The sequence below is a fragment of the Lactuca serriola genome, chromosome 9, assembly GCF_051521515.1.
Source record: "Lactuca serriola cultivar US96UC23 chromosome 9, Lser_US96UC23_V15, whole genome shotgun sequence".
Taxonomy (NCBI): domain Eukaryota; kingdom Viridiplantae; phylum Streptophyta; class Magnoliopsida; order Asterales; family Asteraceae; genus Lactuca; species Lactuca serriola.
Window position 1 is genome coordinate 200,707,845 of NC_136416.1, and position 14,093 is coordinate 200,721,937.

Genomic DNA, 14,093 nt, shown 5'->3' on the forward strand with positions numbered 1-14,093 from the left:
TTATCCCCCGAGCATTTCGGTCCCTCGTGATTCGACTTCTCTTTCTGTAGTTTTAGTATAGTAAGGTGAGCGCTGAAGCGCTGCACGAATCTTTCTTAGAAAGATTTAGCGACGAAGTTCTGCCCCTACAGAGCCCGACTCCTAGCTAAAATCCCCTTGTAAGTAAGTTATGCTTATCCTATTTTAAATATAGTTTATATTTAAAATTAGTATTGTTATTATAAATTTATAATAAATATTTGAGCTATTATTATGAATTATATAAGTGTCGTTATAATATCTTTTTAACTACTCGCGGTACGGGGAATCTGGTTTAAAGGGCCGCATAGGGTTGTTGGATTTCAGAAGTGCTATATGCCAAAATGGTCCTGCCCTCCGGTGTTTTATGTCTGGCCCCTGTCTGTACATAGTGGTTGGAAAGTATTGTTTAAACGCTTATATAATAATAATAATAAGACTAATAATTAGTCACGGTAAATCTTAGACTAAAATCTAGTGGTAATAATACTAGGTTTCGTCGAAGGAAATTATTTTAAAGTAAACGAAGCGCTGTCCGAGTACCGAGTCACCACCTTCTCAAGTGAGTGCATGGTCCCTTTCATCTTACACATAGATATGAAGTATTTTAATATAAATTACGTGTTATGTGTGCATATTGTCTTAATACTTGCTGTCTATGCTGGTGAAAGATTTTTATACATGTTTTAAATGATGTAAACTGTATAAAGTATTTTATATCTACAAAATATGTTGCGTAAAACATGGGTAGATGAATGATGAGGGATAAAAGCTGAAATAGAGGAACTTTAGTAGTACGGACCTAGTGCCCTATAGGTAATACATTGGCAGCAGTGGACCAAGTACCCTATAGATGAGCACTGGCAGCTGCGCCACAACCCGTAGATGTTTTAGATCTACGGTAAACGTCCTAGCAGCTGCGCTCTAAGGACAGTATCAACAGTTGTGCCTAATAGGGAGCCTTATGACCATGACAGTGGCGTTAAAAGGTCAATACCGGCAGAAGCGCCTCATAGGAAATGTCCCAATTCTGGCAGCTGTGCCTAAGTGACAAGATTAGCAGCTGCGCTTGACCAAAGTGTCATTGGCAACAATGGACTTCATGTTGTTTCCTTAGGATGATCCTTAGGAATGAATGAATGAGAAATAGCTGATTCTTAGGGTAGATCCTTAAGAATAAAGAAGATAATGGGGATGGGTAATTGGGTTGATTATTTGATTGTTTAAACATAATAATTATATTATTGTGGGTTGAAAACCCTATGTACTCACCAGGTTTCCCAACCTGACCCACTCAGTTTATTTATATCACAGGTGTTGATATGAAGTGACATTACACTGAGAGATTTAAAGAGATGTAGATCACTAGTGTAAATAATTGTAAGTTCTGTTTATGCTTATGTTTCTGTATTAACGATGACATCCCAAACGTTTTAAAATGAAATAAATACGTTTCTTCGAAAATGTTTTAATAACGTATTTACCATGTTTTTCTGGGAACAAATTCCGCAACATTTTTATAAAATGAAGTACTCTGATTTTTATAAAGCATAAACAACATCGGTCTTTTCTGGCCGTGAAAATGGGGATGCCACACATGTCCATAAAGCCTTCATCTTTAGAGCGTTTAGAGGACTAGGATCCTTTAGGGAAAGGAAGGATTTCAGATCCCTTGAGTTTTGGACCAAATGGCAAGACTTTGGAGCTTTCCAACCTTTATTAAGGACTCTAGAGGAACTTTATCCTTCTAGGCACCTTAGGGCTTCATATCTAATCCCTTGAATCCCTGCTTTCGATGTATTATCTCAACATGCAAACAGGAAGGGGGACTCGACGAGTTGCCCTTGAAACTCGACGGGTCGGGATGGTTTTCCCCGTTTTCTGTATATCAAGCGAACTCGGCGAGTGATATTTGCATAATTAGTCATATATTTAGCATACATTTTTATTCATTTTTAGCTAATTATGTGTATAATATGGACAAAAGGTACTTAATAATGCTTAAATTTTGTTTTCAGTCCAAAAGATATACTTGGAAGTGAAAAGGAACAAGGAGAAGCAATTAAAGACCAAATAATGAAGATTGAGGGACAAAAGCATAGCTACTCGGTGAGTCTGCGAGCTTACTCGGCGAGTACACTAGAATATTCCAGAAGGTAAGTCAAGACTCCTGGTATAAGACGGATAATGAGCATCTACTCGGCGAGTTGGGTCTGTTACTCGCCGAGTACACCCTGTTTTGTGATAATTATAAATACTAAATCATTATCCAAAGGGAGGCGACTTCTGAAGTTTTTGGAGCTTCATCTGCGATTGAAGAACACTTGGAGGAGCTGAGAAACCCTAACCTTCAATCCTTTGAAGAATCAAGGAAATTTAGGTTAATCATTCCACTTTACCTTAGGAATCAAGCATGTTTAGCTTAGTTGAATTTGTTTTTTGCTATGACTATGAACTAAATTCGTTTTGTTTCTGTTGGGGAAGACCAAGTTACTCCTATGGTTTAATTATACTTTTTGATTGATTGTTATTTGGTGATTTTATTAAATTAAGTTTGTTAAAGAACCTTATGCATTAATGACAACTATTTTCTGTTAATTGGAACGCAATTAAGCTGCATGAACATCTCTTAGTTGTTAACCTCATATGTTATGTGAACACTTCATCATATGCTTAGGAATAATGAATATGAAACTAGGATTAATTAGAGAATGGGTAAATTAATATGTGAGCTTGTTTAAGAAACCAACAAACAGGAGGTTAATTGAAACACCAACTTGATTAACCAATTACAAATCTTATTTAATCCAAATAATTAAACTAGGGAATTAATTAGTTTAAACAATTGGCCACTGCTTGAATTGATTAATTGTCTAAGGGTTAGGAGTAATGAACATGAACCTAACCATTATAGTTGGTAACCAATAATACGTAATCTATCATTTAAATAACCATAGGAGTGAATTGGTTGAACCTAAACAGAAACCCTTGATTAAATTTGGTGAGTTTGTCATTTGCTTAAATTGTTTAGTTAGTTGAGTGATTAAGTGTTGTGTTTAAGTTTCTAGTCTTGTAAAACTAGAGAAAAACCCTTTTACTTCTATTACTTGCTTAGTTAAAACTAGTTATTAGATTAATCTCCATTCCCTGAGTTCGACACCCTACTTATCCAACTATACCACCAAAAGACAGGTTCACTGCCTTTGTGTGCTTAATTCATTAACTAAAAGTAGGATTAAAACTAGCTCGTTTCACACACATCAAGTTTTTGGCGCCGTTGTCGGGGAACGATACTAAATAGTTAATCTAATTCCTAATTTTTTCGATCCTTTGTGTGAGTTTACTGGCACAAAGTTAATTTATTGCAGCTTAGTAGTTAGTAATTAGGTTTTAGCATCTGTTTTAGTTTTATTATTAAGTTTAGTAGTTTTTCAAAATTTCACTGCTACTTGTCGAGTGCATTCGCACCTACTCGGCGAGTACCACAATATTTTGCAGATTACTTTTTGGTTTCTTTAGTTGCATTTTTTTTGTTCTTTTTATGTTTTTATCTTGTTTTATTTCAGGAATTTCATGACTAGAGGATCAAACACTCCGTTGGTACCCCCGTTTGAAGATCCTGAATCCGCATTGAAAAGGTACAAAGGAAAGGACGTGGAGAGCTCGAGTACACCCAAGAAGTCACATTTGTCTAACTTGAAGACTGTTTTTGGGAAGAAAAAGAGCAGCAAAGCAGGTGCATCCAGCGCATCTTTAGCAAGTGAAGAACCGATCAAGGAAGACACCGAGTATGACACCGAGGAGGAAGAAGAACTTACATACGGCCACGACTCCGATTCCGGCGACAAGTTAGCTCTTACCATGGCTAACATTGATGAAATCCCCATGGGGGAATGGAAGAAGAGGATGCGCGACGACACTGGCCTGGAACTTGTGCAACCCGCAATTCCCGCGACTGCTACTTTTGAGCTCAAGGGTCATATCCTAGCTTTACTTAAAGATATACCTTTCTATGGAAAAGACCACAAAGATGCCTACAAGCATTTGGATGAAGTCAATGATGTAGCTGATTAATTTAATGTTCCAAATGTGCCTCGCGAGACTCAGCTACTTCACATGCTTCCAGTAACATTCAAAGGTGCTGCAAAAGACTGGCTCAAGTCACTTCCCCCGGATCAGTCACCACATGGGCCAAGATGAAAGAAGAATTCATTGATCACTTTTGCCCACCTTCCAAGATAGCCAAGTTAAAGAAGGTCATTGCTAACTTTGAACAACAAGCTAGAGAGTCGTTATATGAAGCTTGGGAGAGGTACAAAATTTTGCTAAGAAATTGCCCACACCATGACCTCAATAGCCAGCAAGAAGTCTCCATCTTCTATGATGGAGTCAATGTCACTACCAGGCAGTTACTAGACTCGCAAGGCCCGCTCACAAAGAAGCCACCCCCGGTGATCAAGGAATTGATTGAAGAATTCTCTAAACACTCTAGAGAATACCACAACCCTAGAAATGATGTTACTAGGGGAGCCGCATATGCAGCTACCGAAGACTTGTCCGCGGTCATGGCTATGCTAAAAACCATGGATAGGAGGATGGATAAAATGGATCAAACGATCCATGCTATTCGGGTGGGTTGTGAAAACTGCAATGGGCCTCATCTTACTAGAGATTGCGACTTAGATGAAAATGGCAACAAGAAGGTGCAAGTTTGTTACTCAAGTGGAGACCGATATGATGAAGATTGGCGAAGACCAAAGAAAGAGTGGCTCCCTTATGAAGAGTACAAGAAGGCTAAGGAGGAGAAGTTCAGGCAGAAAGGAAGAGGGTTTTACCAAAAGGAGGAGCCGGCACAAGAAAGAAAACCAAGTTTGGAAGAAATGCTCACCAAATTTGTAGCTGCTTCAGAAAAGAGACATAGTGATCATGATGCTCCAATTCAAGAAACAAGGACCATGCTTAGAAACCAGCAAGCATCTATCCACAACATAGAAATGCAGCTAGGGCAACTTGCTCAACAAATCAACTAAAGATCACCGGGCGAACTTCCTAGTAAAACCGAAAATAACCCACGAGGCGCGCACATAAATATAGTTACAACAAGAAGTGGGAAAATAATCACTCCCCTGGCCCCTATTCAGACTGAAGCATCCAAGGAATCACAGAAGGAGGAAGCAGAAAATCAAAATCTCCAATCTGACAGCTCTATTCGCCGAGTACAACATATGGACTCGGCGAGTCCACTGCCAAATCCAAAGGATCAGACCCCTGAAAAGCTTTACCAACCTCCATTGCCATACCCAACCCGAGCTAAGAAAGAGAAGCAGGAAGAGGAGTACCAGAAGTTTCTAGATCATATCAAGGCTCTTCAAATCAACATACCCTTCATCGAAGTTGTCGTACAAATGCCCAAATATGCAAAGTTCCTTAAGGAACCTCTCACTAACAGAAGGAAGATGGAAGAAGTGAAGAAGGTAGTCCTCAATGAAAACTGCTCAACTGCTATGCTAAATAAGCTACCAAAGAAGAAGGGTGACCCGGGGAGCTTAACTTTACCTTGCCAATTTGGCAACATGGCTACCATTCATGCTTTGGCCGATTCGGGAGCAAGCGTAAACCTCATGCCATATTCATTCTTCAAGAAGCTTGATCTCTCGGAACCAAGACCAATTCGCATGGTGACAGTCACTTTCCCAAGAGGCATATGTGAAGACTTATTGGTCAAAGTGGACAAGTTTGTATTTCCCGCTGATTTCATCATTCTAGACATGGAGGCAGATCCACAAGTCCCAATCATCCTTGGAAGACCCTTCCTCAACACGACAAGTGTTATAGTAGACATGAGGGACTCGAAGCTCACCTTGCGGGTAGGAGAAGATTCAGTCATATTTGGGGTAGATCAAGCTATGAAGTATGCAAGGAACAGTGAGGACACAACATTCTCAATTGACATGCTTGATGAATTATTGGAGAAATGCATAAGTGAAGATCCCAGCAAGTTCACAATTTTTGATGAAGAATTTAATGCAGAAAAAGACTTAATGGAGATCGAAAGGCTGCTGGAAGAAGCTTAGTTTGAAGAATTGGTGAAGCAATCTGACAGCTCTACTCGCCGAGTAGGGCCGAGCTACTCGCCGAGTTCATCCTTAGAAAAGACAGAATTCGTAAATTCAGCTACCAACTCGTCGAGTCCCTTAACTGCACTCGGCGAGTACGACAAACAGAACCCAAAAACTGGGCTCAAAAAGTTACCAGAACATTTGGAGTATGCCTTTCTTGAAGATGGCCATCAAAAGCCAGTCATTATAGCCTCTGACCTTTCCAAATCTGAAAAGGAAGAACTAGTGCAAGTTTTGAAGAAGCGAAAGCGGGCCATAGCATGGAGCATCACCAACATCAAGGGAATAAGCCGCTCTTATTGCTCTCACAATATTAATCTGGAAGAAGGAGTAAAGCCGGTTGTGCAGCACCAAAGAAGACTAAACCCAAATATGCAAGAGGTGGTCAAGAAAGAAGTGGTCAAGCTTTTAGATGCGGGAATCATATATTCCATTTCCGATAGTCCATGGGTGAGTCCGGTCCAAGTGGTGCCCGAGAAAGGAGGGATGACGGTCATAACCAACGAGAAAAATGAGCTTATTCCAGCACGAACGGTAACCGGTTGGAGAGTGTGCATCGATTATCGAAAGCTAAACGATGCCACTCGTAAAGACCATTTTCCCTTACCTTTTATTGATCAAATGTTAGAAAGATTATCGGGCCATAGTTATTATTGCTTTCTAGACGGATTCTCGGGTTATTTCCAAATACCCATAGACCCAATGGACCAAGAAAAGACCACATTTACCTGCCCAAGTGGGACTTTTGCCTATAGACACATGCCCTTTGGGCTATGCAATGCACCCGCGACTTTTCAAAGGTGTATGACAGCCATATTCCACGACATGGTGGAAAAATTCATGGAAGTTTTTATGGATGATTTTTCTATTTTTGGATCTTCCTTCCATAATTGTCTCACAAATCTTGACCTAATGCTTGCTAGATGCGAAAAGACCGACTTAGTCCTTAATTGGGAAAAATGCCACTTTATGGTCAAGGAGGGTATAGTTTTGGGCCACAAGGTTTCTAAATTGGGAATTGAGGTGGATAGGGCAAAGATTGACACCATTGCCAAATTACCCCCACCAACTAATGTAAAGGGCATTAGAATTTTTCTAGGTCACGCAGGTTTTTACCGGTGTTTTATAAAAGATTTTTCTAAAATAACTAGACCTCTAACACAATTACTCTTAAAAGATGCACCATTTAATTTTACTAAAGAGTGTTTAGAGGCATTTGAATTTCTAAAGGAAAAATTAACTAATGTCCCGATCATTATTGCGCCAAATTGGAATTTACCGTTTGAAATTATGTGTGATGCTAGTGACTTTGCATTAGGAGCTGTCCTTGGTCAAATGGTTGATAAACACTTTCGACCCATATATTATGCTAGCAAGACTTTAAATCCAGCCCAAGAAAATTACACCACCACGGAAAAAGAATTATTAGCTATGGTGTATGCTTTTGACAAATTCCGCCCTTATTTAGTTTTATCTAAAACAACAGTTTTTACTGACCATTCTGCTATCAAGTATTTATTTGCCAAACAGGATGCCAAGACAAGATTGATACGATGGGTTCTACTTCTTCAAGAGTTTGACATAGAGATACGAGACAAAAAGGGAATGGAGAATGTAGCAGCTGACCACTTGTCAAGGCTTGAAAACCCGCGGTTGCAAGAAGATAGAGTTGGAGATGATTTTCCGGACGAGTACATTATGGTGACCGTGGGAGAAGAACCATGGTTTGCAAATATAGCTAATTACTTAGCTAGCAAATACATCCCAAAAGATCTCACAAGTCAACAAAAGAAGAAATTCTTTTCCGAGATAAAGTATTACTTTTGGGATGAACCATATCTTTTTCGAAGCTGCGCGGATGGAATCATACGAAGATGTGTGTTCGGGAATGAAAGCCGGAAAATATTGGAGCATTGTCATAGCGGGCCCATGGGTGGACATCATGGAGCACATTACACTGCAAAGAAGATCTTTGACATTGGGTTTTACTGGCCCACGATTTTTAAAGATGCAGGCCAATTTGTCAAAGAGTGTGATGCCTGTCAAAGAATGGGAAACATTTCATCTCGAAATGAAATGCCACAACATAGTATCCAAGTGTGCGAAGTTTTTGATGTGTGGGGGATCGATTTTATGGGACCATTTCCCATGTCTAAAGGAAACAAATACATATTGGTGGCGGTGGATTACGTATCCAAGTGGGCGGAGGCACAAGCTTTGCCAACTAATGACGGTCGGGTGGTGGTGCGGTTTTTAAAGAAGTTATTCTCAAGATTTGGGGTCCCGAAAGCTCTCATAAGTGACCGAGGCACTAATTTTGCCAATGATCAACTAGAGAAGGTGTTAAAGAAATATGGGGTAACCCATAAATTTTCTACATCCTACCATCCACAAACTAGTGGACAAACCGAAGTGACAAATCGAGCTTTAAAGAGAATTTTGGAGAAATCGGTGGGGAGCAATCGAAAAGAATGGTCGGACAAGCTAGACGATGCACTTTGGGCCTTTCGTACAGCTTTCAAAACCCCTATTGGTACTACACCATATAGGTTAGTTTATGGAAAACAATGTCATTTGCCGGTGGAGATAGAGCATAAAGCTTTTTGGGCTTTAAAGATGTGCAACTTCAACATGGAGGAGCTCAAGAGCACAGCCTCCTTCAAGCGATTTCTGTGATTTTTTCGATTTTTGGCTTAATACTCAACTTTCAAGGGAAAAGGTATGATCTTTACACTTAAAACTCATCAAAGGTTCAAGCTTTATTACTGATTTGTCCCTATTTTGTCTAAAATCGGATTTTGGGGTTTCCACAAATTCTAGGGATTTAATTTTACCATGAATTAGGAGATGTTAGGAGAAATTTCTTTTGGATTAGTGGTTATTAGACATAGTACAGCAAACCCCTGTGAGAAATTGGGTGTTTTGGACAGCCTATATATCTTCGACGGATTTTTGGTCCCGCTGTTCATCCTACTCACCGAGTAGGACATGAACTCGCCGAGTAGGAGGCTACACATCTCTGTTTATTTCGATTTTAATTACTGGGTGTTGTTTGTTTGTGCTTTCTTAATGTTGTTATGTAGATACCATGTCCAGAAGGGGTCAATCTTCTAGAGGGGGAAGCCAAGGGGACATTTCGTGGCTCTCGTTCCGTCAAATCACATCCAAATCGTCTCAAGCCCGTGCAAAAAACAAGTTGGAGGCGTTGAAATAAAAGGAGATACATTTACCCAATGTTGTGGATTGGGATTGGTTGGGGAAAGTTGGTTTGGAAGAAGAGCTGGCACCATATTTGGTGAAAGATTGCACTGTGGGGGATTCAACCATCATATGTGATGGTTAGTTACAGCTATTAAAAATACAAGAACCGGTCTATGCTGAGTTATGTTGGGAGTTTTTTGCTACCATTTCATTCCGAGGTGGTAGTGAGTACTACAACCCCAATATAATTTCTTTTTCTTTGGGTGGGGAGCTGCGACAATGTAGCATGGCAGAATTTTCATGGAGGCTTGGAATCTATGAGCAAAGCACCCTGTTGAATGAAGATTTTGAAGCCTTTTTAGAGAATTGCCACATGGATCTTCCCGAGGAGGTGGTTGCTTCTACTTGGTGGAGCACTATAGCTAACCGGGTGTACATCCCCTCTACCGCATAGGAGGGTCATATACGTTCACCAATCCACTGTCTCATTCATCGGTTCGTTGCAAGCATGATCAATATGAGGAAGGACTGGGACAAGGTCCCGACCCTTGACATCTTTTATCTTTGGAGTATTATTACTCCCGATGTTTTCTGCAATCTCCCCTATTGCATAGCCAAGTATCTTGCAGAAGGGGATGTGAAGGAGAAGATGAACTCCAAGATAAATGGAGGGATGTTTGTAACAAGGCTAGCTAGGTCGTTTGGGGTGCTAGATTTGCAAGAGGCAAGGGCGTTAACGGTCATTTATCCCCCTCCGTTCAACACCGCATTATATAGGAGGGCAAGGATCGTGGAAAATTTTGGTGATTCATTTTCTATTCCTCAAGCGGATGAGCCGGCTATCCCCGAGGAGCCGGGAAGGCGAGTGAGACAAAGAAGTGAGCGTGTACGGGAAGACCCACCGGTTATTCCGGTGGAAGAAGAGAATGATGGTTGGAATCAACTTGAATACCAACGCAACTTAGATGACATTGGAAGAGGAGTAAACTATAACAATCAATCTTTTGAATACCTCTTCCAACAAATGAACATTGCACCAAGACCCGGACCCGGCTATCTATACATTATGAGTTGGGAAGAAAGAATGAGGAGAAGAAATGAAGAAGGAGGAAGTGGCGCTGGAGGAGTCGACATGGATGATGAAGAATGAAGAATGTTTATTTTGTATTTTTAATTTATTTTCGTGATGTTTGATTTAAACAACTTTTTAAACTTGGATGATTTTATTTCTTGTTAGGACTTTTGGTTGCTTTCACTTTTGTCTGCATTTTTCAGGTTTGAAAGGTTAGGAAGCATATTAAAGTGTTAAGGGTCAAGGTTGAAGTAGGAAAGTGAGGAACGTTCAAGCAAGAGTGCGAAATGTTGTCCTTAGGATTGAGTCCGTTAGAGTGAGAGTAATGAAGGGTGTTGCTGCTGAAAGGTTTAGAGAAAGGGTCAATGAATTATTCAAATTCAAAACCTGAATCAAGAAGAACACAAGCTGGATCAGTTTTGGCAATACAGCGCCTACTCGTCGAGTGCACAACATCTACTCGGCGAGTACACGGGTCATTACACGTAATAGTTGCAAATAAGAGATACTTGCCGAGTACACGGTACTACTCGCCGAGTAGATTGACATTTTTCGAGTTCCAGAGCTGTGTTGAGCATTTTCACTAGAGTACTTGTCCATTTTTCGTGAAGAATTGTTACTGGAGATTTCTAAGAAGCTTTTTCCTTGATATTTTCGAGCTGTCAAACCACACGAGACGAATGACACCCAAGACATGGATGAGCTGTTCCCATGTCTAAAGTTAGTTGAAAATGGAGCTGAAAAGAAGAGTTATCAACCTATCGACTGCTACCCCAGGGGAGTTTGTTCCAATTCTCTCTATAGTTTGCATTTTTATTTTTGCATGATATGCAATGAGGGCATTGCATAAAATAAGTGTGGGGTAGGGGGTTGGTCACATATTAGAAAATTTAGAGTCTTAATTTAGGCTAATTTTAAAAAATTGTTGCATACCAAAAATATTAATTAGGAATTAATTTAGAAAATTTTGGTAAAAGCAAATTAGGATTCTATGTTACAATTGTGTTGATGATTTCATGAAAACCCAAATGTTTAGTTGAGCCTATATACGTTCTAGTGCATTTGTGCCTTCCTTATTCTAGTGAAATCATGGGACAAAAACACGACCTCGCTCAGCCTGAGGGATGCAATATGTTTAGCATCGTGTTCCAAAAATGTATCCAGGAAATTTTTTTATCTTTAGCCAATAAAGGTTGAAGTTGAGCGCCCCTGCTTAAGCATGTAGGGTTTTGAGTGAAAAAGTGAGGTACATGTAAAAAAAGAGAGAGAGAAATTACAAGAAAAGTTTAAAGAATTTTTGGAGCATCAAAGTCAAATATGAAATTAGAAGATCAAAAATTCCAAAGAAATTCAAAAACTTGAAGATACCTAAAATCAAACAACAAAGTGGTGAATTCAAAGAGATCAAAGATCAAATGCCAAGAAGTGAAGAGTTCCAAAGAACTCCAATGTGGTATCATAAATTGTAATTATCTAGATTATGTATGCTTGGGTTGCTCAAACAAAAATACCTTGAGGTTAAGAGGTTTTCTGGGGATGGATTCGGAGGGATGCATAAAATGAGCATAGCTCGGGGTGAGTGGGCGAATGTTTATGAGGATTGTGAGTATTTAGAGTATGGGGGTATTTAGGAAAAATTTAGACACAAATGCATGCGTTGTGGTCTTGGCATTATGGTTGGGTTAGATTGGAGTTGTCATATGTGGTTCTAATGTGTTAAAATTCAGTTTTGCTTGGGGGCAAGCAAAAGTCAAGTGTGGGGTATATTGATATTTTCATAATTAGTCATATATTTAGCATACATGTTTATTCATTTTTAGCTAATTATGTGTATAATATGGACAAAAGGTACTTAATAATGCTTAAATTTTGTTTTCAGTCCAAAAGGTATACTTGGAAGTGAAAAGGAACAAGGAGAAGCAATTAAAGACCAAAGAATGAAGATTGAGGGACAAAAGCATAGCTACTCGGTGAGTCTGTGAGCTTACTCGACGAGTACACTAGAATATTCCAGAAGATAAGTCAAGACTCCTGGTATAAGACGGATAACGAGCATCTACTCGGCGAGTTGGGTCTGTTACTCGTTGAGTACACCCTGTTTTGTGTAATTATAAATACTAAATCATTATCCAAAGGGAGGGGACTTCTGACATTTTTGGAGCTTCATCTGCGATTGAAGAACCCTTGGAGGAGCCGAGAAACCCTAACCTTCAATCCTTTGAAGAATCAAGGCAATTTAGGTTAATCATTCCACTTTACCTTAGGAATCAAGCATGTTTAGCTTAGTTGAATTTGTTTTTGCTATGACTATGAACTAAATTCGTTTTGTTTCTGTTGGGGAAGACCAAGTTACTCCTATGGTTTAATTATACTTTTTGATTGATTGTTATTTGGTGATTTTATTAAATTAAGTTTGTTAAAGAACCTTATGCATTAATGACAACTATTTTCTGTTTATTGGAAGGCAATTAAGCTGCATGAACATCTCTTACTTGTTAACCTCATATGTTATGTGAACACTTCATCATATGCTTAGGAATAATGAATATGAAACTAGGATTAATTAGAGAATGGGTAAATTAATGTGTGAGCTTGTTTGAGAAACCACCAAACAGGAGGTTAATTGAAACACCAACTTGATTAACCAATTACAAATCTTATTTAATCCAAATAATTAAACTAGGGAATTAATTAGTTTAAACAATTGGCCACTGCTTGAATTGATTAATTGTCTAAGGGTTAGGAGTAATGAACATGAACCTAACCATTATAGTTGGTAACCAATAATAATTAATCTATCATTTAAATAACCATAGGAGTGAATTGGTTGAACCTAAACAGAAACCCTTTATTAAATTTGGTGAGTTTGTCATTTGCTTAAATTGTTTAGTTAGTTGAGTGATTAAGTGTTGTGTTTAAGTTTCTAGTCTTGTAAAACTAGAGAAAAACCTTTTTACTTCTATTACTTGCTTAGTTAAAACTAGTTATTAGATTAATCTTCGTTCCCTGAGTTCGACACCCTACTTATCCAACTATACCACCAAAAGACAGGTTCACTGCCTTTGTGTGCTTAATTCATTAACTAAAAGTAGGATTAAAACTAGCTCGTTTCACACACATCAGCGAGTTGACTAGGGTATGATCAGGTCTTTTGGATCCTGAGGGAACTCGATGAGTCACTAGATGCGCTCGACAAGTTGAAGTCAACATGGGCTGTTGACTTTTCCCATTGGCCTTGACTTTGACCAAGGTTAACCTGGGTTGAATTTGAGAATAGGTTGGGTTTATGACAAGCCTATCTTATGATGGTTTTTGGCAGTTGAGTTGGAACAACACGTGGGACGTATCTGATTATAGTTTCAGTTCAGGATTCGTCAGAGGTGAGTCTTCTCACCATACCAATGAGTCTACGGCACCAAGGTCGGCCCATCTTATGATATGTGGTACACTAGCTGTAGTATAGATATGTGGCATGATCGTTAGACTTATGCTAAGTTGTATGTTAGTGATTTTGTGATAACTGCATGAAAGACCATGGGGGAGCCCATGACACTTGGATATAAGACCATGTGGGGGAGCCCATGGCTGTCCGGCAGGGAAAAGACCATGGGGGAAGCCCATGGCACTTAGGTGTAAGACCATGGGGGAGCCCACGTCATCCTTATGTAGGGACATGTGGTAGA

At 39.4% G+C, this 14,093-nt stretch overlaps 1 non-coding gene across 1 annotated transcript; it reads right to left on the reverse strand.

Annotated features, from left to right (window-relative positions):
- Positions 1-4,262: 4,262 nt before the first annotated feature.
- LOC145077535 (small nucleolar RNA R71) lies at positions 4,263-4,369 on the reverse strand. The gene has a single exon (XR_013693277.1). It is a non-coding gene; the product is annotated as a small nucleolar RNA R71 (small nucleolar RNA).
- Between the last annotated feature and the right edge of the window lie 9,724 nt (positions 4,370-14,093).